We start from the raw sequence: 27,500 nt of genomic DNA on the forward strand, positions 1-27,500 counted from the left end.
TGAACCGGTGACCACGCTCTCCACCGAGAGAGGGCAGCGAGATATGCTGCACCCATTTATGTTCAAACTCTCACTCGCGATCATTCCTCGCGCGGTCCATTGATCCATCACTGTTGATGGCCCCATCGCCGGATCCAATTACATTATGCATCCATGAATTATTTAATTATTTATTCAAGCCGTTTTCTTTTACAATGGAAAACTGTAAAACTGACGGAGCAGTGCAGTGCCCAGAGCAATAAAAAGGTTCCGTCTGGTGTCATAGGTAGTAATGACAGATTACATGCTGCATGCAATTACTACAGGGAACACACATGTTGATACCGCGATGTGAAGATAATGGTTGCTGAGTAATTGTAGCGCCGTCGATGCGCTGTGTCGATGATTGTTTTCGAGTGTGAACGAGGGAAAACAAGCGAAAATCGGAGATTATTGTGTTGCGGTTGTGTGTCGCATCGCACCAACCATATCATTCGCCCGTTGTAACACCATCGTTATCGCCATGAATCATTAAAAATATGGTATCTGAGTCCATTCCGTTCCTTTCATTGATCCGTTCATTTTTCCATCTCTTTTCAAACGAAAATCAATTATCCGATAATACTGCCTTTAAAATTGATGGCAAGGTCCAGCGGGGAAAAATGGGAAAATGAAGCAGAGTGACGTGGTAGTGTTTGTGTGTGTTGATCGTAATCATGTAAAGAACCTTCCACATCCGATTAATTAAATGCGGCATTACCACTTTTGTCACATTAGTATCTGCCCGCGGCACTGATGAGATGATGGATCGCGTTGTCCTTGCCTGGCACCTGAAACCGGTGCCAACGACTGTTTAACGGTGTTTGTTCAATCAATAGTGTTGCGGATGGTGAGCAGCACTGCAGAGATTTGATCTAATTAGCGATAACCTTCCACTATCACGAACCAACCTCAACCAAAGGGCAGAATTAAGGTATCAACAGCATGGCGCGCACAGACCATCAACCCATCAAGTCATCGAGAGTGTTTTAATAAACATCGGAGCGGTTAATGTTACCCTTAAAATAGAAATAATGCCGTACGCGCCATCGTGCATCGTAAAATGCTTCTTCTTTCGAGCGGAAAACGCGAAAGCAAACAATGCGCCATGACGGTAAATCATTTTCCCAAAACACAACCATTTTCCCTCATCCGGCTTTCCTACCGGCCAGATGATGTCAAAACATTGTAACCATCGCCGTACTCACTCCCAGCACAAACAGACGGCGCTGCTACAGGTGTACTCGGTTCGTGTATGCTGTGTTGACATTTCCATCGGAGGAGCAGATACATAAGACCCAACGAGTGTCCTCGGAACCGATTCTCGCTGACTACAGCAAACACAATCAACGTGCCCGGTGCGTCACTAAACTTTCGCCATAGCCCCTTTGACGAACGAGATGAGATAGTTGGTCCCGAAGCGAAGGCCTTCTCCTATCGCTTACTGTCAAATCAAAGATGATACCCAGCTCCGGGGCTGGTATCAGTTTATCCACCCAAATCTACAAACAAGACACACCGGTCCCATGAACAACAACAACAACAACGGATTCGAGAGCTAATTCGAGCACACGTTCGAGGTAACGATCGTTCAGCCTCCCCCCTCCCCTAGGGGTTAAGTGCGCGTCGATGAGCCTTGAACGCTTGAAGATGCCGACAAAGTTTAGATTCGCCCGGCATCGTCATGCCATGACAATAGATGGTGAGCACGAGAGAGAGAGAGAGAGAGAGAGCGCGCGTGCTGGATTCCCTGTTAATGATGGGGAAATATTTGATTTGTTATCGAGCGTTTAATGGTACCGATCCCGGGGTGATAGTACCTTCCCTTGCCAAAAGTGCAGAGAGAGAGAGAGAGAGAGGAAACGCTATTTACACAAACCGCCAGCCAGGCCGTTGTCTCGATGCAACCGAAGCATTACATGATTCCCTGGAGGGGTTTAACGATGACACAATGGCCTCACCGGTCTGCGATCAATCAAAAGAAGAATTCGCTTCGATTGGTGTCTCAACGAGTGGCACGCGTCAACGTGAAGAGAGCAGACGGCGGTCAACTCATGTTTGCGGATGATGATCCGATGGAACCGGGAGTTTTTTTTTCTTCTATTAATCCACGTGCGAACCAACCGGGTCAGTTGTTTATTTGAAGCCGGATATTGATATTCGCCTGCAGTTGGAATGGAATGTCGCTAGCTGGTATTCCAGAGATTCCAGGGAACAGTACAGGGAACGCAATGTAACAACTCGTTGTAACGTCGCAATACCATCCAACCAATTTTGACGCAGGTCATCCCAGTCTTTTTATAGCATGGAATGAGTAATGCCGAGTGATAACACTGACCGTCGTTTAAATGGATTTTTTTCCGCGAATCCACTTTCCACGAATTATGTTACTTCATATTTAGCAGCATGGACAGGTGGGCGATTGACAAACTCGGGCTTGTCAGGAGCGATAGAGATAAGTGTTCCCATTAAAAGTAAAATATTCTTGTCCTTCATCACACTTAGCCTAATGAACACGGGAAACACCGGCGCAATCTTGTATCAGACCATTTTACGAAACAAATTGTCCTTAGGAATGGTCAATGAAGAGCCGCCTCGTTTCTTGTCCGAGGCGTCGACGACAAATTGAGAAGTCTGGTTGGTGCTACTGTTGGAAAGTCATCCCAAGGACACTCCTACAATGGACTAGCACCCACCAGGATCCCCAGCTGAGAGAAATCGAGAGTAAATTAAAACGGCAACACACACACAAATCACTGCCAATTCGAGTTCATTTGTGCGAAGCAGTCCACATCCATATCGGCAGCGCAAAAAACGGGAAATAACATTTACCAGTCATGAGCTCCGAAGGTCTCGGAAAATGTTGGAAAGACAACTAAAACGCGCGTAACGTGGGAAATGAGGATGTATGTGGAGTGCTGCGGAAGAAAATGAAAATTCTAAGCAATTCACAGCGCCCTCACAGCCCAGAAGATAACAGCATGCGGTCATTCGCTCGCTGGGCATTCCGGCTGAATGTGGAAACTTTTCGCATAAAACATTCCTTCTGGCCTGACCAGTTCTAATGCAGCAACGGCATTTTCTTTCATTTCGGTTTCTTGCTCCTTCCAACAAGGCAATGGCAATGAATAAGCGTAGGTTTGTTAATGTAACTTCTATCTCGGAATACTTTTAAGGTTTAACTAGACAATTATAATTATAACGACAACCATTTATAGAAGTGCAGAAACTTGACTAAGCCCACTGTTCAAATGATTAAAATAATCAGAAATGTTTGTAGAATCTATGTCACGGAACCTTGATTCAGCTTTTCTTGTAATACTTGCAAGATTTTTCAAATAAAATGGTCAACGATCGGTCCTGCAAATGCTGCAAAGAGCAAGACTCCAAAGCAGGACTCTTTCTAGCCTTTTCCTTAGATATAGTCAATCTTTATAGTCGTACCGGAACCCAGTGAGGATGGATTCTAAAATTTACGAAACTCGTAAAATGAACTGCATTGATAAATCTCCCTAATCGCATACCATCGAAATGCCGGCGCTCGAAACCATTGTTCCTTTGTTGTGTTGATAAAACTTTGCGCTAAAAGCAACCAAACCTTCAAAAGGCGACCAGATTTTTATGCTCTCTTTGACAATACAGGCGCGCTATTGTATCTTACGGGACTGGGTCCAGTTCATCGTCAATAGCACTGAACCTTTGCCCGTTCCCAACAACAACAGTAATATGCAGCCATGCTGGAGATGTAATGAAATGAAAATTCTTTCTCAGAGCATGCCGTACCGTGCCATTGTCCAAGCTCCGTCGGCATCGTTGCACCGCCGCAAGTCCTTGTTTGTGGGATAATAAGACGACAGCGAATTATGCGGAACTTTTTATATGCCCCGCGCGCAATGCCTCTCTCTATCTTTTAGCACCAACCCCGCCCCGGGGGGCGAATTGTCTGTCACGCGGCGATCAAACTGTAAAGTAAAAGACTCTTTGCTTAAGCAATAAGTTTCTAACAAGCTAAACTATTTACACACTTCAAAGAGAGAGAAAGAGAGAGAGATAGAGAGAGAGAGAGAAAGAGAGAGAGAGAGAGAAAGAGAGAGAGAGAGAGAGAAAGAGAGAGAGAGAGAGAGAGAGAGAGAGAGAGAGAGAGAGAGAGAGAGAGATCGTCGTGCTTGCGGCCGGTAGAAGATGGCGATCAAAGTATTAACCCAGAGCGCGGACAGGAGTAACTCCATCGGAAACTTCTCCGGGATTGCATCTGTCTGTCAACAACTTGCAACATGTTTTATTTTCTTCGTTTCTTTGCTTTACCGCTGCTGCGCATTCAGCATTGCTCTATTGGAGCGATCGGTTCTGATAGTGTTGACTGACTGAAGGTCGCATCAGTGAAGTGGATGGAAGAAGTAGAATAGCAGAAGAAGGAATAAAAATGGCCATCAAATCCGCAAAACAAACTATCACCACTCGCCCCTCGGTTGCGGTTTATGCTCCGTGGCCACTCAATGAAAACTTTACGCCGTTTCCACTGTCCTTTCCCTGGCTTTTTGCGGAGGAACGGTCTTGTTTGTGGTATTGGGAAATGCAGCGTAACAGTAAGCTACCAGCGCTGTGATCGTTAGAACTGTCATTATTGTCCAATTAGTTTGTGATGCTTTACGATGAGTAATGGACATTGTTTCCGGCAACTTTTCTTACTGTTTAAAGAAGAACAACGGATTTGAACAACGGATTTTTAATAACAATACTAAGACGTACGACTATAAATTGGAATTTAATTAAGACTATAGCAGGCCACTTAGCTTATCTTGAGACTTCAAGACTTGAATGTTGTATGTTGTGACAACACCCCTGTGGGACACATTTTTTAAAGTATTCCAGCTAGTGTTTCGGTCATCGACCGCTTAGCATGAACGAGCTAATCCTCGTCCCAAAACATTTAATGGACCAACCTTGCGTAACTGATTCATGTCGTTGAGCTAAACCCTGAAGCAGACACCGTTATCACCAGGCTCATCATGAACAGTCCCGAAGAAGCGAAAAACTTTACCACTTCCCTACACCCCCCGCAAAACCTAACCATCCACAACGGTGAGAATGTCGTTAGGATTTGGTTAGCCAATAATGCCCAATATTGTTGCAACTGACAGGTTGACATCCTGCTTCGGGCAACGGCAGGGTGTGCAGGTGCCGTTGTGTTGTGCCATATCTTGTCCTTGTCCAAGAATGTCTAACTTCAACAGCTAACTTCGCACTCAACAGCTCCGGGCACCGGTCTCTGTCACCTTTCACAACCACAGGAAGGATCCGCCCAGCTTGTGCTGTTGGGGCACTAGAAGGTGCTAGACCATTTAAGCCTCAGGTCAAATGGTGTCCTGTGGCAGGCCGAGACATCAGTCAACTTGTTGATCTGAACAACCCGTGGTTAACCGCAGCGCCACAATCCAGTATGTGCGATGTGACACAATCGACCAACATGTGTGCAGTCGGTCACTAGTCCGGGGGTCAAATCAATGCTTTCTCCATCCGGTTCTCACCACACGTGGTACTTCGGTCAGCTGCTATCGATTTGTAATCCACTCACCACGCCATCCTCTCTGTTTGCATGTCCCTTTCCTTGTGCAACTCGTGACGTGGGCTAAGCCCCACAACCAAACACCTCCCATGGCCAGAGGCTGGTAAATATTTCATCATCTGTGTCACGCTGTGTCGCGGTTGCCATGAGCGGAACCGGAAGGACAGGTGGAACACATACCATTACTAATGGTTGTCCATTTGCCGGACAGACCGTGCACGTTGCGATTGGAATTCAAAAACCTTTCGCTCACCAGACCGGACCATCATTCATCACATTCGGTTGCCTCCGTTTCGTTCGCCTTCGGTCAAGTCAATGTCGGTAAAAATGTGTTCCATCGATTCTGGTTATTCCGGGCTACTCGATGGTGACTTTCACGATTCGATACTGTGGGACCATTTCGTTCTTTTTTTTTGCGTATGCTTGCGACCTTGCCAATTTTGCATTCCGGCTCAATTTACAGGCATTTATCCAACTTTATCCTACGAGAACGAAAAACTTTACTATTGGTGGTTCTTTTTTGAGGGAAAAATGTTTAACCATCCAGCAGCTTGACTGAGTGTGGTTGGAATGTAAAAATCTGAACATTCTTCATTCATAAAACGAACTGGACGTTCGAAACTTTTCTCGACGTTTTTTTACAACATCGTAGCGGTTAACGGAGCACATTCGAATGAGCAGACATCTCGAGGCAATTTTTGCTTCATGCTATGGAACATAAGTAATGCGGGATAATATGCAAACCATAGAAACAGTTTTTGGCACTTTGCGTTGCGTTAAATCTAGTAAAAACCTACATAATGTATACTTAATAGTGATTTTAAAATCAAGTTTTTTTTGTGGATTATTATGCTACCATTCAGGTTATCTCCAATTTTAGAATTATAATTGGGGATTAATAAAAAAAATACAACATATTTGGAATACGTACAAACGTACACTAACTGTAGAGGACAGTTAATTCCTCTCAGCAATGTTTCTAACCAATTTCCCCCAAAAGCTCGCCCTGCCAGCAAAGGCATAAGTAAAAAGCGCAGTAGGGAAAGACTCAATAAATCGACAATTCCAAAACAGCGGCCAGATTGTAAAATCAACTTTCATCAGCAACTTTTACCACTTCCACTGCTCGTAAAGGGTCCCTCCGATTGGCAGCCCTTTTCCTCGCGGTGGATAATTTTCATTTCATTCTGCACCGGCATCTGCTTCAACTCGCTCCCTGCCTGCAAGCCATGGCCATCGCGCAATTTTTCAGCGCCGCTGATTTCTGGTCTAATCCTTGCCAAATGACCAAATTGTTCCGCTTTCGCTGCCACCTCTCACGTGATTGCTGCTCTTCCCCGGTGTCCCCCCGGTGGAGACGAGTTTCGCGCCACGCGCGGTCAAGAGCACGCCAAGCGGCGGCCGCTCGATGTTTTATTGGAAAGTAAAACGGGCGCCATAAAAACTCTCCCGAGGGTGGTTTGTTCCGAGTTTACGAGACAAATAAATCTCACTTAATACGATTTGATTTGTAGTCGCTCCTCCTGGCCAGCCTGTTCGGCGTGGCTCGAAGCTAAACGTCGATTGGTTGTCCACGGTCGTCTATCACTCAATCAATTTTGTGGATATTGGTTTTGCGTTCTGTTATCAGCTCGATTCGTGGGATAGGGGAGTTGATAGGAAAATGGAACAGTTTCGTGGAAGAGAATACCGTGTTTTTTATTGTTTTCAATTAGGCATCACCTAACTGAGGACAGAAGGCTACTCAGGAAAATTGATAGCAGAGCGTCACTGTGCAGGGATTAACAAACTCGCGAGCAACCAGGAAACCAGGTGGCTATCGATTGCGCTAATGGATTCCGGTTGGTACAGAGAGAGAGAGAGAGAGTCATTCCAAAAGCTGAGCCTCTCTGGTGCACTCGATCCGATGCGTAATTGCATAACAAAAAGCTTTCAAACACTTCATCCCCGCCAAACAAACCCCAAAAAACCAATCACTCCATCAAACCATTCACTTCGAAATAACCATAAAGAAGTGAATAACAGTTGCACCAGCTTCAACACCGAGCGGAGTAATCAAGCCAATCAGCTTCCGTTTGAAAGCGGAACTAGCACACTAGGAAAGAGGGGGGGGGGGGGAGGCGAAGGATGGCAAAACAAAAACGGCTCTAACCAATGGTAAATGCCACAGTGAACCGAACCGAAAGCTCCCGCAATCAGCCTACATTACGGGTAAGGTTCGCATCAGCGCCATTGTGCACACGTCCTCCTGCCGGTCCGTTTTGTGCTGCATGAAATCCCTGGCTATTGTGCAACAGTTGTTGGTGCTGGCTGGATCTATGCAACGAACGGAAACCCATCGGACTGTTGGCACACTTCACTCATACGCACACCCATAACCGGGGTACCAGGGGATAGGAAATTGTGCAGTGATTGGAAAACGATGTTTGTCAACTTTCCACCAAACACCTCCCCCTCTTTCCACACTTTGTTCCTCTGTTGCGTTTGTTAAAGGGCCCTCACTCCCTTCGAATGCACCCGGCATCGAATCGGGAAGCCGATGTCGTGATGGCCATTGTTCCGGCGTGTTTGTAATAGTGTTTAAAATTTTCCATGTGCTCACCCGGTTTCCACTGGACCCAGAATGTTAACGAGGACACGTGGAGAGGCGGAGAAAAAAAAAGCTTCACTTACGTGAGTTAACGGCCACCCAACGCATCGATGTTGTGATTTGTGTGCATCCGTCGCATCATAACATCGAGTGCATTCCTTCCTCCCACGTTCCTTCCTCTTCTGTTTTCCAAACAAACTGTAACCTAGTTTAAGCGTAGATCAAGCAGTCTGTTAGAGACCCTCACAGAGAACGGAACTCCCTTTGTTTCCCAATAAAATAACCTTTTCACTTAACTCGTGCTCTCAGATCGCGTTTCGGTTGCAGAGGTGATTTCTATGCTTTTGTGGCTTTTTGTTCGGCAATCGGTGAGCTGATCGTCGATTGCCCCAATCGATTATTGCGTTTTACGATGGAAGTGGATAATAAAATAAAACCTGCATTCCATCACGTAAAGCGCATTGAACGGTGGTTTTAGCGGGAACAAGTCAATTGAAAGCGGACAGTGATTGTCTCGATTTGTTTAACACATCATTAGCGATTGTCCTGGTTACGTGTTTCGTCGTCAGTCCCCCTCCCCTATTGTGCACTACAATGATGTGAAACCGTGAACGATATGGAGCTGCGTAGTTGTAGAAAAAAACATCTATTCATAGCGGAAAAAGGGTTGATTTGATTACTTAACACTGCAACTGCTTTTTAGAAATTTGCTACTTGTGCAAACCTAATACGTTGTAAGTTTACTTGGATGGAAAATGGTTCATTTATCGGTTAACATTGAATCAATTTTTTTTAAATAGAAATTGATGAGGGTTCTTTAAATAAATTAGCTTAAACTCCTTCCAACTATTCAAAGAATAGTTTCTCATCATGTACCTTTGCATTCAACTAGTAACGACTTATAGCATCACTAACTAAACTACTAGAATTACTTTCTATGAACCACCCTACACCTTCCAACCTTGCTAGGTATTTGTCTCATGGAACAATTCATTAGTTAAATAACATAAATACCTTCCTACCAATCATAAGCTATGAGCAAGTCTTGATAAAACATAATCCAATACATCTCCACCGGTAGAGTAAGTGCAGTAGCTGAAAACATTCTTCAAATTTTCAAAATACTGTTACCTAGAATTACCTCCTGCAAAGAAACGAAATGTAAACCAATTCCCCCTTACCAACCAGCCTCACTTCATTAGCCGCCAGGAATTTAAAACGTTAGCTTTATCTTTGGAGTAAAGTTATTCCTTCGTAAGGTCAGCCAGAATTTCTATGAAAGTTTAATGCAACCCCAGCGGTCGAAATAACTTAACAGCAAACCTTCCTCTGCCCGTCGAACGTAAATGTTCGGTAGAAAGTTTTTACCTAGCTAGTTGAAAAATGAGTAATTCTCGATCCTAGTAATGGTTGTTTGTTTCGAGCTCCTGGAAGAGCCTCTGCTAAAAAGTGTTTTCTTCCGCCGAGGCTCGAGTTGAATGCACTTTCCAAGCAAACAACCAGAGGTCAGTGATAATAGTTTGCTCTGTTTCAGGCACTCCCATAATACAGCTGATCACCTTATAACACCCGGTTTCTAACATGTACCGAGGGCCTAAAGCGAGATAAAATAGAAACCAAATGCATCCCACCCCATCGTACGAAAGTGGTGCAATATTTAATAAACAAAATCCGCTCACCTACTCTACCCTTCTCTTCCTTTCCATCCGAGAAACCATCCCAGCTGCTCGTAATCTTTCCCTTTTCGGTGGATAAACCGAACACTACCTTGGCTGCCCACCCCCAAAAGGACAAAACTTACTCTTACGAGTTTGAACGTCTTGTAACCAGCGACCGAGGTAGCGCCATAACGAAGTCTGACTGCGTTGAATTACGTAGGAAAATCGTCAAACGAAAGAAGGAGGAGGTAGGGAAAATATAGTTACAATTTTCCCACCCTGTCTGGTTGGATAGAGAAACTTTCCAGCTCGTTGGCGTCCTCGACGAAAATCGAAGACCCCACTGGTCGGTCTCTGTCTTGCTCTCGAGGGAGTCCACAAGTAGCTACGGACCGCTCTCCGATGATGTTGTTTTTGGTGTTCATCGACATGTTTACATGATTGTACCTAAATAAGGTTTTCCGTTTTCCGGGATCACTTCCGAGCGAGCCGCCAGCCCGGGGTGAGCGAAATTGGTGCTCCGCTGGCCACGGCCATCACGGCCTTCTTGTACCCTTCTTTATCCCTTTTCCTTCACGTCCAAGCCACCCGTTAGTGCAATTTGGTGGCCTGATTTTGACAAAGTAGCTTCTGGGTTTTTGGGACATGCTTTAACTTCCTGTGTCCTGGCACCTTTCGCTCCCACGGGAGCACGGCACGACGACGAAGACGACGGCGAGGAACACGACATGTTGTCACAAAGTACCCCGTAACCTGTCGCATCAATCGCCATGTGGAGCACAACGGGACAACGGGACGAGTGGCCTAGCGGAGGTAACGACAGATTGAGATTGAGTTGAAGATCAGAAGGCCTGCGGCGTAATCAGATTATAGAAGACCCAGGGATTCTTGCCTTTTTCTTGTTTTTTTGTTGTTGTTGTTTCGGTTTCTGTTGGCTCTGGCTCTCCAGCAACGCCAAGACCGTTTCCCCGTGGATGATACCGGGTAGCACAGGTACGAAACCCAAAAGTTGTAGCAACCGGGATCGGTTTATAACACGGCGTAGCTCACCGAAGGGATTCATTCATCGATTCCGAACCCGCTAGCACCGTTATTAGCGATGGTTAGGAGGACAAAAGCAAAGCAAGGATCACGGCAATTACTTGGGAACGGGTTTGGGGCGTGTGTGTGTGGCCAGGAATTCATTATTACCAGACCGTTACGCGTACACTGATTGTGTGCGAATGGTGGTCGGCTGCGTAATGCGTCCAGTCCGTTGTAAGTAATTCTACAAACATTTATCATTCCACCGAACCATTACATGCCGATAACTTGCGCACCTTCCACACCGTCTGGGGATCGATCCGACCAGACGAGCTTCTGTCAAATCATTTGATTATCGCATACACCACTTTTTCGGTCAAATCACAATCGAAAATCATTATTGAACAATTGGCTCAGGAGCTGGCAGCTTACAAATGATTACGATGATAGTGACGATGATGATGATGATGATGATGATGATGAAGCGCAACGTTAATTTGCCTTTCCGTGTCCCTTTTCGCAATCATATCTGACGGACCTGACAGCCCGCACTGGCACATCATCGAAATAATGAACCGTATATTATCGTTTCTCTCCCGAACCTAACAAACCCCCCTTGAAGCGCTTGAGGAGTTCCAGCAGAAGGGAACATCAAAAAGCAAGTCGCACGCCCACATGCCGTCCAAGGATGTCTTGCCCGCCAAGCAGCCACCACCATCGATACGCTCGATGGTCTTCGACCCCCATTTCATGCTTCTTCCTCCAAAAACTCCACCAGCAACAACAACAAACGGTGCTCGAGGAGTCCAGGAGTCCAACCCTACATATGCTGTATGGTGGCAATTAATGGTTCCAGACGATAGGACGAGAGCATCGTGTTCTGTGGTGGTGTGCGTCCTTTTACGAACCAGGGAGGTATCATAAGTGATAAATGTGATTCAATTAGCCATCCAAGGGAACGTTGGACGGAAGGTGGAAAGGACGATCGAGTTTATCGGAAGCCCCCATGGCACACACACACACACACACACACACACGCATCGGGCTCACATAACTTGATATTTATTAGGTTTGGCCATTTTATGGCCAAGTGAAACCTGCCCACCGGCCGGGGTTTGGGTAGCAATTTTACGATCAGGAGTACGGGGAACAGAGGTCGACGATGCCCCGATACCACTACTCTGTCGAGTGTGTGTGTATGTGTTTGTGTGTGTACGTCCATTGTTGGTCCATCAAGTGGTTCCAGGGCTTTCCCCTTTTGCGGAGGAAAGTTTTCGATCAACGAACGACGAATCGGTTTCATATTCCTTCTGCGAATCGACGGCGCTCCTTCGGTGCGCCTTTGAATTCGATTGGATTCGATTGAAGCGATTGGTTGGTTGAGATGAACAAATTGCCATCTTTCATTTCGGGAAAGTCATTCGAACAATCATCAGCAGCAGTTGTTGGAACAGTTGTCTGCAGCAGTTATCTCGGCCAAAGTGTGCTTAGCTGGAATAGTACATCAACCTTTGCGTTGCGTTAGCCGAGTATAGGACTCAATCATGTGGTCCGCTGACACCTTATTGCTTTTCGGTTTCCACTGCCTGCCTTGATGATGGCTGTTCGCATAAAATGTACTTAAATGCTTCCACTCTCGGCTGCCTCACGATCCACCGTCGACTGTCGGATTGCGTACCAACAAAGAGGACCCTTCCGCAAGCACTACCTTCAGATAACAAAATCAGTTCTCCGTCAAATTGACGGCAAATCACCGATTTTCCGCTTCCGTCGCGTCTCTCAATGTGCCTCTCAAATCTCAATGTTGATGTAATACAATTGCAATGTATTTTTAACATCATAGCCCGCCTTCACCGTTTTGTGAATGTTTTCCAGGCCTGCTAGAGCTGCCTTCAAGCCGATCGATCAACTTCCAAAGACATCTTCTTGAGTTTGACATTCGGCTTTTCCAGTATTTACACGACGCTCGTCGCACTGCTTGAGAAGGGGGGGGTCGACAACAGGCTGCCAAAGTCGAAGTGCATACATCTCCTCGTAGGTCGCTCTCTTCGCGTTCAATTTCAAACTGGTATGCTGGCACCGGAAGTGGCTTATGCCGGATGGGGAAATTAATGCCGCCGAAGCCTTTTCTAATACGGAATCGATCGACAGTCACGACAACCCCCTAGCCTACGGAAGCCGTTTTTCAAACACTTGTGACGTGGCTTTTCACAACGCTGAGCAAGGACCAAGCTTCGTGGCGTCTTTGTATCCACTTTGGTCGGCTCTCCTGGCTCGCTCGCAAGCTCTTATGTAAATACGGTTCTTGCATTGTCGCATCGCGCAAAACCACACAAGCGAAGTCATTAAATTAGCGAACCTCAATAGATTAGAAGCCGTGGAAACAATACCGTGCCGTTCACGACGAGGACGCACGACGAGGACGCACTCAACGCTCACCAGACGGATCGTTAGGTAGCCGACGCTAATTGAACGCATTTTGCGGCGCACTTCAAGAGGCGGAGCTGACGTATGCCGAATGGCGTTAGATGGTATGGCATTTGGAGATGATGATGGCTAAACTAAGCGTTTGTACTCGTGGGCGCTTTGAGAGCGCTTAATTGAATTGCTGTCCGTACCATCTGATAAGGTAAATGGTTACGGTTCAACGCGTCAGCCTAACTGCCTAACCGTAGCTTGTTCCGATAAAATCAACAAGTTCGACCTAATCAATTGTTACAAATTGGTTTCATAAACCTCCCGCCCATCCCAACTGCCACCTTCACCTACACCTTCACCTACATAATAAGTCCATACCATAGCAAAATGGAAAATGACGCTCCAAACTGATATATTAGCTAATGCGTGCCCCCCCATTTGCTGGATCAAATCCAGCATCGGTAGCCGCGGTGTCACCGTGATGACAAATTGATTCGCTGTAGCTTTGAAGGAATTTAATGAGTTTTGCAACCTAACCATTCGTACTCCATGTTGGTGATCGACCCATTGTAATCGAGGGATGCTTACGCGTTAGTAACTCTACATTAGGTATTTAAAAGCTAATCAAATCGTTCCAAATTGGTACGAATTCTTTGTCCCCTTTAAACTCTTCTCTGAATACCTTCCGTGGTGTACGATAGTCATATGCAAATTGCATAAATTTCCATTAATAATCACTTTCTAGGAGGCAAATATTCACGCCCGGTTTTGGCCTAATACCCATCTCGGACTCGGAAAAGACTCGGAAAGCTACCCTGCTACCCAGGATTATTTATCGGAACGGTAGTATCGGTTCCCCCTACCTTCCATCCTATTATCCTTCGGTATGTTCGGTAAACTACCTGCCACTCATTCATTATGATGATTCCAACATACGCACTCTCGTCGTTAGGCTGTCGCTGCGTGGACTTTTCGCGAACACACGGTTCACTGGCATTCCATAACTCAGCGCCAAAATCCTGATCTTGATTATTCAGATAAATGCAAATTAGGCTGGAGAATGCGACCGACCGGTTGGCGTCGCGAATGATTACCCTGTAAACGACGACCGAAACCCGGTAGGTTGTATCCGACAAAACACCAAAAACCCCTTAAAACCTGGTGATCCTAATTAACTACCAAATGGTTTGCCCGTGGCACCAACTAGGGTTGGGTATCCACGGCTCTTCGGCCTTAATCGGTATGCAGAATCACCCGTATCAAACTGCATCTTCCAACTGAGCCTAATGTTGCACATCAGTAGTCGAGCACATTCAGCGAACGACGTCTGATGCGATGCGAGTCACCTGTCTTCACTGTAGACGAAACACACTGTCACCGCCACGCTGATAAGCAGCACAGGAAATAAGTGGCTTCCTCCGTCAGCCGTCGGAGATGTACGAGCCATCCCATTCCCATGTGCCATCTCCTGGAGCACCCCGGAGCAACCGGAGGATTCGATCAAATTAATTTCAATTAATGGTAATTTGTTACAAACCATCAGCCGGAAGCGAACCGACTAGCAAGGACCGTGCCTTAGTAGCTCACCGTTTAGGGAACAGTGGTGCACGTCAAGATGTGCCACCGAACCACCGAATGCAACCGCACTTGCAGGATGCACTTTGTGTGATTAAGTCGCAAACGGAGAAATATCGATTTGAACATCAGCCGCAGGAATCAACCCGTTCCACGGATCATTCCCGGGTTACCACACCAACTAACGAGCGTTATCAGCAGCAGCAGCAGCAGCAGCAGGAGTTAAAGGATTTAGCGGTGATTACAACCCCAATCAGTGTCATCATCGGTTAGGTACGCTTGCGTTAAAACAACCATTAAAATTTTAGCTCCCCAACCGAACGAACGTCGAACGGACGGAGCCGAGCGCGTGGAAAGCACCGTTGAACGGAGCGACCCGGCCCTGGAGCCATCCGGAGACTCTAAATATTCATGACCCTAGGGCGTTAAAGCGGTCGCCCGTGCCGTGCTGCCGTGAATGTTCGACAGGATGTGGATGACTTGACTGTACGGGTACGGGTTCAGGGTACATTAGCGAACCCATGGCCAGTATATGTGTACGTGCGTTTGTGTCGATTTTCCCGGAGTGTGCTTGAAATTTCCGCACACCTGTCTTTACTCGTCTGCCTCGTGATCGCGTCTCTCGTTGCGTTGCATTGATTAATTTATTGGCTTTCTCACTGCTCCTGGCTCTGACGGTTGCACGTAACAGCACAAAGCAGTGGAACAGGCCAACCAAGAACCGGGTGCAAAAGTTCATACCAGCCCGTTTGAACAAGACTCCCGACCCGAATTCCTTGTTGGTTTTGTACGGTCACAAATTTTAAAAATTCATTGCCCAAAATTAACGCCACAAACTTCGGCCTCATTGTGATGCATCGGATCATCGGTGGTCCCCTGGATCAGGCTTAAACTGAGCTCATTAGAAAATTAAAAACAAACAGCACCAAAGGACGCAGGTCGCACAAGACGTCGAACAGTGGGGAGCAGCAGGACGAAAAACTTCTAATTAATACGCGACTTCCGACGGACAGAGAAGTGCGTAAGGTTTGAGACTTAAAAGTCCGGGACCAGGAGGGGGAGGGGCCGCGTTAATCCATTGGACAATCCCAAACAGCGAGGCACACGCACACACACACACACACACACACACACACGCGCACAGTTAATTCGGAGAAAGGAAATGGACGGGTTGGTCTGGTATGCTTCGGTCCATCCCAAATAAACAGTCTGGACAGGAAGGATATGATATAAATAGGATGAGAAATATCCCTTTTGCTCATTAGAGCGAAGTGGTCCAGATGCCAGCATCTAGCGGTGACAAACAGGAACATTCTTTACTTTTTGGAGGCCAAACAGCGCTTAGAAGCGCTTAACTCACGGAACATAACCGCAATGGGAATTTTCCTTCCATGCTTTAAAACTGCACAGCTTTAACCAACCAAATATCACGAACTGGTACTCGTCTTGAAGAAGAAGAAAGGTTCGAGAGCAAATAGAACTGTAACTGGTTAGGCGTGTCCAGAAGAATGCTCCCGCATTTAAGATTCCTTTGTTGACTCATTACTTCGTTGGCTTTATGTTCCCCGGGAAAATTCCTTCTTCACCCACTTCACCGTTTGTCCCTTCCATTACCAACGTCGCCATAATTACGACAAATAGCAGTTCAGCACAGAAGAGATCTGAAGATCTCTGGACAGTGGGGAAGCGCATCCTGCGGTTTCCTAGCACCTTCCACCACTTAATAGTTCGTTTAATTGGCTTCCAGCAAAGCAACAACCATAAAACGATTCGTACGCACCGCAAATAAAATTCTTGTTGAATTCATCCAACCTAGACCACGAATGAGAACAGTAACAACAACGAAATAAAAAGTAGACCAGATTCAGGAGGAAAGTTTCACTTCCAGAAGTGACTTTCAAAACTCATTTGGGCCATACGGTCACGGCCACTACATTCTATCTTCTTCTCACGAAAGGTGCAACCTGCTGCGACTGTCTGAAGGAAGATATAATTTCCCGAACAACCGACACTGTCTCATGGACACTCCTTGGCCAAAGGACGAGCAGTCGCACCCCGAGAAAGGTGTAAATAGGTCCGAGAGGTTGGGGAGTGCCTCAGTCGTCACAGCTCTGACCATGTGCACGGGGGCACGGTGGGTCGTAAAAAAGTAGAATGTACTCGCGGTCGAACAGAAACCAGTGCCTGGTGCCTCCTCTCTCCCACGCCCACTCTTGTGTGTATGTGCCTAAGCGGAAACGGAAGCTCACCTTACGCTTCTACGCTGCCCGGCATCAAAGCAGCAATCTGCGCGAGCAACGCACGGTGAAAGCGAAGGTGCCGACCATTCCACAAGTGGAAAAAGGGTACCTGATAAATGCAGTTTCACTCCGTTTCAATGTTACTTTTCACTAGCGAGAGAGAATGAGAGAGGGATGCGACAGAATTTATAGTCGCTGTGATTTTAAACACCTGAAAATAGCACCTTTCTGACCGAAACCAGCACCCCAAACGGGGCCCTTCCCTTTCGGGCTCTGAAAGGTAACATAAAATAAAAAAGGAAATTACCATGGAACGGAGTACGGTACGGGGATGGTTTTATTTTTCAAACATTTTACACATTTCGTATGCCAACTGCGGCCAACCGGGTTTTGTTTCGACGGACGAGAGGGAGTGAATCCGTGCACTATTGCTTTGCGGTTTGCATTGTCCGTGGGCAATATTGGAGCATAAAAAAACACCGAAAACATTGTTACTCTACGGTTTCATTTGCAATACCTGCACCGAATGCACGGTCATCCGAGAGTCACCATACAACCAATTATATGGTCAACAAACTGATTGCGTTACAGTAAATTCCAATGTTATCTGACTTAATAACATAGAATGAGAAGAGAAAGGGTTAAAAGCTTTAATCTACTGGATTAAAAGATCAATAGAAATATATTACAGCGGTGCAGGAAGTCAGAAAAAATTGTGTTAAAACGTTTAAGTTTGATGTTTTTTTTAACATATATAAGGACGGGCGAGCCGTACGTTTAACGTTTAAGTTTGATGTTTGAAGCAATCGTTTATTCAAAATCAAAATTTTGGAAAATAAAAAAGACAAATAAATCATTAGCTGACTCTGATAAACCAAAAAAATGATTTTTTTTAACAGAAGCCATCAGTGCACCACAAAACAACAAAACTGCTCTCCATAAAGTGCGTTCAGCAAATGTAGATGAGCTACTCTAAAACTATAAATACATCATCATAATTAACGACATCAACAGATACACGAAAACACGTCTGCTGACATTTAAATCTCCTTCCAGCCCTCCAAAAAAGAACAACCAAACTTTTCCATACCTACATCCCTTTTCGCTGCCGCCCATAGGATGAGGATGTAAATTAAAAACTTTAACACCAAACACGTTTTAAAGTGAATTCTACCGCTTCAGCGGAACCCAGTAATTTATTCCCCCTTCTCATTGCGGGATGGGGAGGCCAATTCCTCCGGCACTCGTGTATTTTTCCTTTTTTCCGTTACCTGAAAGTATGACATCCCTTAAAACACACTCCACGTTCCATAAACCCCAGGAAGAAACGCGCTCAAGCTTGGCATGTAACAGTTTAAAGCTAAAACTAATTTGGAGAATTCCTCTTCCACACACACACGCACACAGCCACTCCGGTTCGTATTTTCGGTGGATTTTCTCACCTCTCCCGGCCACACTTCCCCGTTCCCGGGCTGAACTATATAAACTTATGGGTCGAGAATTAGCACATTAATGAAATTTTGGTGAATAAACTTACTCCCATCATGCCGAACTTTCAACACGTTAGCCAGCCCGATGGTAGCCGACAGTTTCGAGGATGAACCGTCTCCGGGAACTAGTCCGTCCGTCCGGCAGGCAGTCATAAAACTTCATCTCCTGAACGCTATGGCCATTTTGAGGAGCGTCGAAGTCGTGTTGGTTCTCGCCTTTTTTTTTTCATACGGTTTTCACGAAAAACTTCCGTCCCAAGGTACTTTGGGGAAACATTTCATCATTAGAATTGCGATCGCGGCGGTATGCCAGTCGGTAACGACTACAACTAGCCGCCATATGTGAGAAACTTGCTCCATCTGTGCCCATAATGAGTACAACGGCAACGACAAGGATGCTACCCTACCGGTAGGACAACTTCATCCTTGACGCACACACTCACACACACACACGTGGCCTCGCGGTTTGCGGTGACGTCCTGCTGATAGTTGAAAATAGAGCGCGACTCCGATGACAGCATCCTGTCTTGGAAGGCCCGTGCCAGCCCACCCTAGGGGGCGGAAGTGAGTCCGACTCAAGCAGCCCACCGGCCGACAACAAGGGGTCGTAAGTAGGTTGTTGCATTTTTGTTTCTGGTTTTCTGCCAATGTTTTCAAGGTAGTCACATCGCAACGAGTTTCCGGGAGATGTTTTCAGTACTTTTATGGATGTCTAGCAACGTTTTTATACCTTCATTCGCTTTGGAACTGCTGTCTAAACACTACTGAGCCTGTGTATCGCACTATGTAAGACATCAATCATGAAGATTGTGCATGTATGGAAGGTTGTTCCTTGATGATACTCTGAAATTTCTTAACCGAAACGAGCAAAGAAAAATGATAACCTTTCAATCATATTACACTCGAATGCGGCTTGCATCATATACTAAAGCCATGAGCGACACCTCAACGGGAAATGTTCGTTACACAATCTGCATCTCATCTGCTGTACCCTGCACGGCTGTTGCCTGCACCACAACAGGACCAGCCAATAATGGTAATGCTACGTAACGACGACCAACTTTGGTCGTAATCGGTTGCACAAATGAAAACGGCTCCCAAGGAAGTTGGCAACAAACATCGATCCTCACCAGTGGACCCTGCTTGTGTCGGCCACGAGTAAAGGCAGCACACTTGGCCGTTCTCGCACACCAACCACTCACCGCCATGATGGATGTTCGACATCCAAGCGGAACAAACTGTGGCCGAAACTTCTGAGCGGGACTTATTATTTATAAGCCCGCCCGCCTAATGGTAGCGATGGTAGAAACAACACGGCTCAAAGTGTGGATTTCCATTATAACTCCTCTAACCGCGTCAACTCCAGACCGCCACCCCCCCTCAAAACGGGAGTTCGATTTGCATCCCATCAGCCGCACTGACGCAAGCATCGATAACGGGATGTTTTTGGGAAGGGAGCAGGGGGAAGCTCAATAACAACCAACATCCGCAACATATTTACGACACCATAAGGACACACGTCAGACGGCTTAGTAGTAGGGAGCATATAAATAGCGAGAGCGCGAGTCAACCAGCCGAACCTTCTAACGATTGGCTGCCTTTTGAAGACAAACTTTTCGGACAAAAACGCCAATCCCACCCACGCGTTTCCGCGAGAACTAATGAACAGGATGGGCACGGGACAGAACAAAGCACGTCCTTTATCGAGGTTTGGCGAAAATCGACGAAGATCACCAGTGGCCACCTCCTAATCAATACATTGGGCACGTTTCAGTGCTTGGTTGAAGTAGGAAAACAAGAAAAAAAAACTTGCGGCTTGAAGCAAAAAGTTCTCGACCCCATGCTGACGTTAGACTATTGCCTAGGACACATGTTGATAGCTTAGCAGTTAACAAAAGCGTAATACTCGGATTCTTTTAATCGTCGGAAGTGATGCGTTGGTAGCACAGAAACCTTTTGCAATTAATATTCCGCATTCAAGATGTCATCGGTGCCTATTTGTGTATTGATTTACTTCAAATCTGCGGTGGATTTAATATACAAATATTATTTATCGCAATCATTAGTTACATTGAGAATCCTGTAATATATATTTAAAACAATAAACGGAACATTGCTGTTTACAAAAGGTTCTTTAAAATTAAATAAATGTTTTGTGTTGAGTCAAGTGCATCTTTAGTAGGTGCATGGTTTGTAGTTATTGAAACAAGACGCGCCAAGAAATAAGTGCTCTCAGTAGGCTTAGCCGTCTTGCCCAACATCATGATAATGTATCTTATTTTTTATAGTGATCCGACTTATTTCATGATATACTTAAATTCGGTACAATTATCAAAGTTTCTGTAATTTTGAAGAATTTCTGTTTAACATTTACATTACTCGGAAACTAAATAAACACCGGATTGCCGTTCAGGCTGAAATCAATGCAACAGGTTACTGAGATCGATTAAAGGAACGAGGTTACTTAGGTCGATTTAAAGGTTGAAAGTATTTCGATGAAAGCCATCACGCCACGATCCAATCGCAGCTATTGAATGCTTCCTGAATCATCGGAAACTCGCATTCTGTTTTCAAATCACGTCTCCTAATCTATGGACAAACGGATGCAGAATGATAATTGATGTGGTGCGGTGCGGAACGTCAGAAACTATACCCGCCAGCAACACCAGCCCATCGATAGAACGTGCCATTCATTCGGATGTCCAACCATTAGAATCAATTCATTTAGGCTTAACATGTTTCCGCACCTTTCATTCAAGTGCATACTTTTAGTACATTCTAGATATTAAAATAAAAATGGTCGGATTACCTGTTCCCATACTAAGCGTAAATCACACACAAAGACAACGCTACAATCGTTTCAACGGCACTTGTCAGCAGCTACCGGACCTGTAAAAGGTTCCAACAGCCAGCACCTTACTAACCCCACGCTCCGAGAGCTGCTACATTGACTTGTCACGTACTCGATCTGAGGCCCCTTTAAGTCCCACCCGGAACATGAGCGTAAATCCCCGAATTAGTCACGATTAGTCCATGTTTACCATCCATCCGCAACACACAAATAGCCACGGTCTGCCCGGGAGAGAGAGAGAGAGAAAGGTAGAACGAGGTTCACTCTTATCAACCCAACGTGCCGTATGCCATGAGAGCTGGGCCTGTTCGGAGTGGTTGGTCAGCAAAGCGGAGCACGGTATCATTTCATCTTTCGGAGAAGCCGTGCAGCAAAAATTGGCCTTTGGCCTCCACAGATCTAGGAAGGCTCTGGCATGTGTTTTCTGTTGTGTTCCAGGGATGTTGCTTGCCCTGCCCGACTCTATCGCTCCTCTTCGCTATCCGGACACCTTTATCCCTCGAGCACATCCACATTTCGGCACACTGTTTTCAATTAACAGCATCTCTCCCGTTGTTGTGGGAGTGCTTAATGGTCCTCCTGGCGCCGTGGTGTTCGCACAGAACAATGCAGGTTACTGGAACCACCTGACCAACTCCTGGCCTGTGGACGCAAACGTCCTTAGATGCCGCGATGGAGCACGGCCTCATTTTCCTGCGGTTTTTTGCCAAGCTCCAACATAAACAGACACACACACACACACACAAAGTAGTTCTGGGTTCGTAGTTCGTGAAGCAGCCCACATCAAAAACCGTGATGTCAAACCCATTCCTAACCACACAGCTCGACAGCGCGACTCCCGCGAGCTGCCGGCAGCCGAAGGTCCCCGGTCCCAGACAGGAACTGCATAATACATTTCTATATCTCGTAATCTCGCACGGATTATGGTCCGGCGTGCCATCTAGGGAGTGATTCAATGGGAACGATGGTAGTCGGGAATGGAGGGCGTCGAAGGCCAGCAGCTGCCGGACCACCGACAGCTTAAAACCATCGGTACGGACGCGCGCCTTCGCTGTCGGGGATTTACGTCGTGGCGTGGCGTGCCTGGGACCTGCTTTGCCGGTGGTGATGCGGTCGTCGAACCAGCGTTATGTGGGCTACCGAGTGCCAGAATCGGCTTCCGGTGGCTTGATGAGGCGGTGGCTGCTCGTTTGATCTTTGGATTCAGCGACCGACTGACCGGCCCGGGAAAACAGCCTCTCCCGGTTGTATGTCCGAGGCGGATAGCGTGCGGATAAGTGGCAGAGAGTCACACATTCGCCTGGTGATGACGACGGATTATGTCGCTTCGGTTGTCCATTTTCGGTCCATGCGAACGACGCGTGTGCGAAAGCTGTAAGATCCTTGACACCTTGTTCTCGTGCCTAATGGCCATGGTATGCCGGCTCTTGGAACGCTACCGAAAGGTCTTTTTTGACGTCACAAACGGCTGGCAGAAGTTCTACGGCACCGCGCATTAGAGAGATGTCGCCCTTCGGATTGCACTGAAATCATGGATAATCGTGCGCCTCTTGCACGTCAGCAAAATGATCTAAAAATTAAAGGCACCGAGCAGTTAACCCTAAAGACCTCATCAGCACGACACCAGCTGTGTTCCCACCACCACGAAGGTCCCGGTGGTCGGGGTGGAAAATGGGGTTAATCGGAATATAATCCAAAACAATGCGAGTGCCACCCCGCGGGCGATGGCAGCTCCATCTTCCTCCTTCTCCATATACTCTCCTCAAACAAACAACCGCCACATACGTCCCGCATGCGTGCGTTTGTGTGTGCGTGGCAACATGCGGCCATTGCAGTGTTGGGAAATGGGAAAATTATCACACGCCGGGCCACGTGGCGTTACCACAAGTTGCGTTAAGCTTCCGGCAACGTACGGTACCGACAACCCGTCCGCAAACTCCCGGTTTGAGCCAACAGTTCAGTCAGTCAGTCAGTCAGTCAGTCACTCGGTAAGAACCCGCCCGACTGTGATACGGAATTAATTAAATATTATTTTTGATGGTTTGGTTTGCAGCAGGTTGACGCACGGTACAGTCTTCTGGCTAGAGTTTTCCGCTGGAACTTGTGGCCTTTTCTACCGTTTTATCTGCCGACAACGCGCCAACGCGTCATTGTGGCATCCATCCATCGATCTAGCTTAGCTTATCGCAGTAATTCCAAGAGAATCGTTGCAAATGTTGTACTGTTTTATCGATGGATGAACTCGGAAGGCTGTTTCGATATCTAGGCATAAAATATTGTTAATACTGTTAATGAAAAAAAAAAACAGTAGATTGTTTTGCTTCAGCCAGGTGGATCTTTCGAGGTTAACAAAAGAGGACAGCAGAGGTGAAGGTTTCTTTCAATCCTAGTTCTAATATCTGAGTCCTAGTTCTTGATCTGGTGAGCATTCGAAAGACAATGTCAATGTCGAACCAAGGGAAAAAGAGTAACGCTTAGTTCCGTGTCTAAAATCAATATCTCTTGATTTTTTTTCCAAACCTGGGGTTTTAAATGGTTTGCAAAAGTAATGCTACTATGCTACTTTTACACTAAACTATCCGGGCATAAATCTGAGATGGTTTGAAGTAGATGTTGCCGTATAATTTTGGTTCATAAAACATTTTATTGGTTCACACAATAGCAAGTGTGAGACGACTAGAGAAGTCGCTTCATTTAAGTATAGTAAACTGTCACCATGTGTGTGAATTGTTAATTCATTGCTGAACTACAGGTGTATATCAATTATGCTGATGCAATAATTTATTAGCTAACGCACCGCCACAATGTTCAGTGGTTATTAAACCATTACAATTCATTTAATCACACGAATGCAATGCATGTCACAGGGATTCATTAGAAAAATGCGACAATATCGAACCACGATCACGAGCAGCTAATTGTTTCTAAAATGCCATTTAAGGGGGGGCTTCGGTATTTTATTTTAATTCTTCGCATTTACTTTTTATAATTTTATATGATTGCTTATCCTTTCAAGAGTATTGTGTAAAGTTTTGGGATCAATCGAAGCAAAACTGACAAAGATATTGATTTTTGAAAAACAGAGTTTCATACAAGGCTCAATGCATCTCGCAACTTTGAATCGCGATTCCCAAAACCTGCGTTTTCAAAGTCGGCATAAAATCGTAGCATAAAAACTACTGGTCCGATCGATTTGAAATTTTGAACACTTAGTCTGTACACTATTTGCCAGGTAGCCCCGTCAAGTTTTTGTTAAAATTGTTGATACTTTTTTTTTTTTGATAATTCTTTTAATTATATAAAACTCGTTTTTTGAGGCAACATCGAAAAAAGTAACACTTTTTCAACTTTAAAAATCTGCCAAAAATCGAAAAATAGGAAATTTAACGAAAACTCAACGGGGCTACCTGGATAAACTTATAATCTAACAAAAAAATACCCATTTGTATGTTTCAGATGACCCAGCACGTAGCTACGATGGGCACCGCAAAAAGTACATTTTTGCAAAATTGCCTTTCTCGATTGGATGCCATGAACGTAGTTTTGATCAAATCTTCCTCAAAATAGAACCAAATATTCTTGAAAAGTTGTAGTTTAATTTGACATTCACTTGTAAAAATTAAGTTGAATGGTTTCTGCACTAAAAATCGTCAAAAATAAGGCTTTTTTGAACCCGAAATAACCAAAGCCCCCCCTTAAGTCGACACGTTCACACCTTCGCTCCGTGATACCTCTCTGCGAAAAAAAATACAAGAATCATTAATTTCGCTCAATTACCACACGCTCTCCGCGCCTCTCACACGCCACACGAAACGACCCGATACGGTGCGTAATGTGATTAAGTGTTTTGGCAACACTTTGCAACCTGATATCTTTATGACCGACCGGTTCACATTACGAGCGCCCCAATGGGGCGGGCATGTCACCAGAATCATAATCATTCACTCCTAATGTTCCTGATGATGTGTGCACGCTGGGTCGTTCGCAAGACGATTCGTGCTGGCAGGTTCAAGCTCTTGCTTTCAACCAAAAAAAAAAAAAAACAGGCGGTACAACGGATCACCAAATCGTTGCTGAAGATCCGGTGCCATGCCGCTATCATCAGGTTAGGGCAGGAGTGCTGGGAATGGGAAAAATGACTTGTCACGACACATGCTGACCGTGGTTATGGCAAGTGGACGAAACGATTGCTACGAGAAGATGATTTACATCGGGCAGAAGTCGCACCACGGGAAGTCGCAGACGGCTCGGTGGCTTCCCGTTGCCACCATCCGGGCCTCCTGAGGGCCATCGGAACGAACGGCTTGTAACGGCTTATGATGATTTATTTTGATTTGATGATATGTTGGCCATCAAAACCATTTTGTACCACACGTGTTTGTTGTGTGTCTGTGTGTGTGAGTGTGTGCAGGCCGTCCCCTCGTGCTTCTTAGGATGTTTAGAAGCTTTATGCTTTTTCGTGTTAAAGAAGCAGCAAACCCCTTTAAGCCTTTGACGACATCGGTTGAATGACGATGTGGAACAAGCGGTCAGCTTTCACCCCAAGCACCGACTTCAACCAACTACCATTCGATGGCTTCATGGGACAATCTGTTGATCTTTAAACCTTGCACCGGATAGCATCGGCTGTTTGCCACGTAGTTATCCAAATTTAGACTGCTTAAACTATACTTTCAGACGCGTCCAACAAAAAACACACAAATAAACAAGGACGAAGGCTCACAAGATGTAAGAATGTTGGCCTTAAATCGTCCTGGATTGGAGCAGACAGCCACCGTACGCGTACGCAGTCGAAGATCAAAGTGCGAACTGCCAAAGTTGATAAGCTCAATTCGTTCGTTTGCGAATTCTGCTTTTAGCTTGCTCCCCCACCAGCAGCTGTTCTCTTAGCCCTCTCACAGGAAATGCCCTTGACCTACCGGTGGACGACACAGCGGGTCGGAAGTTAACCATTACCCAGTCGCTACTCTTTGAACTTCAGTTGTTCTCGAACGTCGCCGGCCGGCGATCGACACTTTCCATGCGCACCGATCGAAGTCCTGTCGGACCCAAAATATCTAAATTGGTTGCTTCCTTTACCGATGGAAAAAAATCGAACGCTGATGATAAGGGCATTAAGGAGCTTTAACAGCTTAACATCCCGTTACGACGATGACGTGTCCAATGTTGGTCCGGTGTGTTACGATGCCTGGCGTAAATATTTTCATAAATTTGAAACAATTCGCCAAACGAAAGGGAACACAACACACCGACTGGTATCCGGAACACATGCGCTGGGCCTTCGCTGGACAACTGAACCGGCCTTCGATTCGTCCTTTTCCTGATCCCCCCAGGAGAGCCCCCTTTTTGCTGGAAAAGTGGTTCCAAGATTTGCTGACAAGCTGCTGGACAACAAACGAATTTCCCAACAACATGCAGAAAACGAAAAACGATAGCCAGCCCCAACCCAAGGCCGGGACGCCCTCCCGCTGGAATCGGGACCGGTCCCTATCAAATTAGGATTTAAAATGGATTATGAAAATGAGAAAAGTTGCCTGACCGAAAACCGATGCCTTGTGGGGCGACCATTCCACCCGAACGGCCGTATTGAAGCCTGTTTCGTATTCCCACATCCCGGGGACAGCTGATAATCGGCCACTGCGATGTCCTAATGGCCGGAGTCAGGCGTGCGGGAAAGGATAAACATATTCTTTTACGAAACCTTCCCTCCGGGGAACGCGACACTCGCCTGTAAATTTCGGAAATATTCCGGAACTGGAAAACATCAAACATGTGGCATAAAAGTAAGCAGAAACCAGACCGAATCCCGATGCTCGGAAGGTACGCCACATGGCCAACGTGGGATAGAAGAAAAAAAAAGAAGGTTCTTTGAGGATCTTCCGCCTCTCGCACCAGCTGCAATGCTGGATGATTCAGCATCATTATTTGCCATAAATTTAATGAGCCCACTCGAAGTCGCTCCTCTTCGCGGAAGGAATGCGCGAACCACTGGGCGTTCCCCGGGGAGCAGGCCGGTAGAGGCCTAAGTCGTTGGCAAAACAAACCTTCGGTCTTGGGGCGGGGGCACTCCC

The 27,500-nt window shown here is 46.0% G+C and overlaps 1 protein-coding gene across 5 annotated transcripts in view; it reads right to left on the reverse strand.

The window, feature by feature from the left end:
* Positions 1-27,500, reverse strand: part of LOC125950489 (nitric oxide synthase) — an 85,834-nt gene that overhangs the window by 52,974 nt on the left and 5,360 nt on the right. The window lies entirely within an intron of this gene.

Source organism: Anopheles darlingi, chromosome 2 (assembly GCF_943734745.1).
Source record: "Anopheles darlingi chromosome 2, idAnoDarlMG_H_01, whole genome shotgun sequence".
Lineage (NCBI taxonomy): Eukaryota > Metazoa > Arthropoda > Insecta > Diptera > Culicidae > Anopheles > Anopheles darlingi.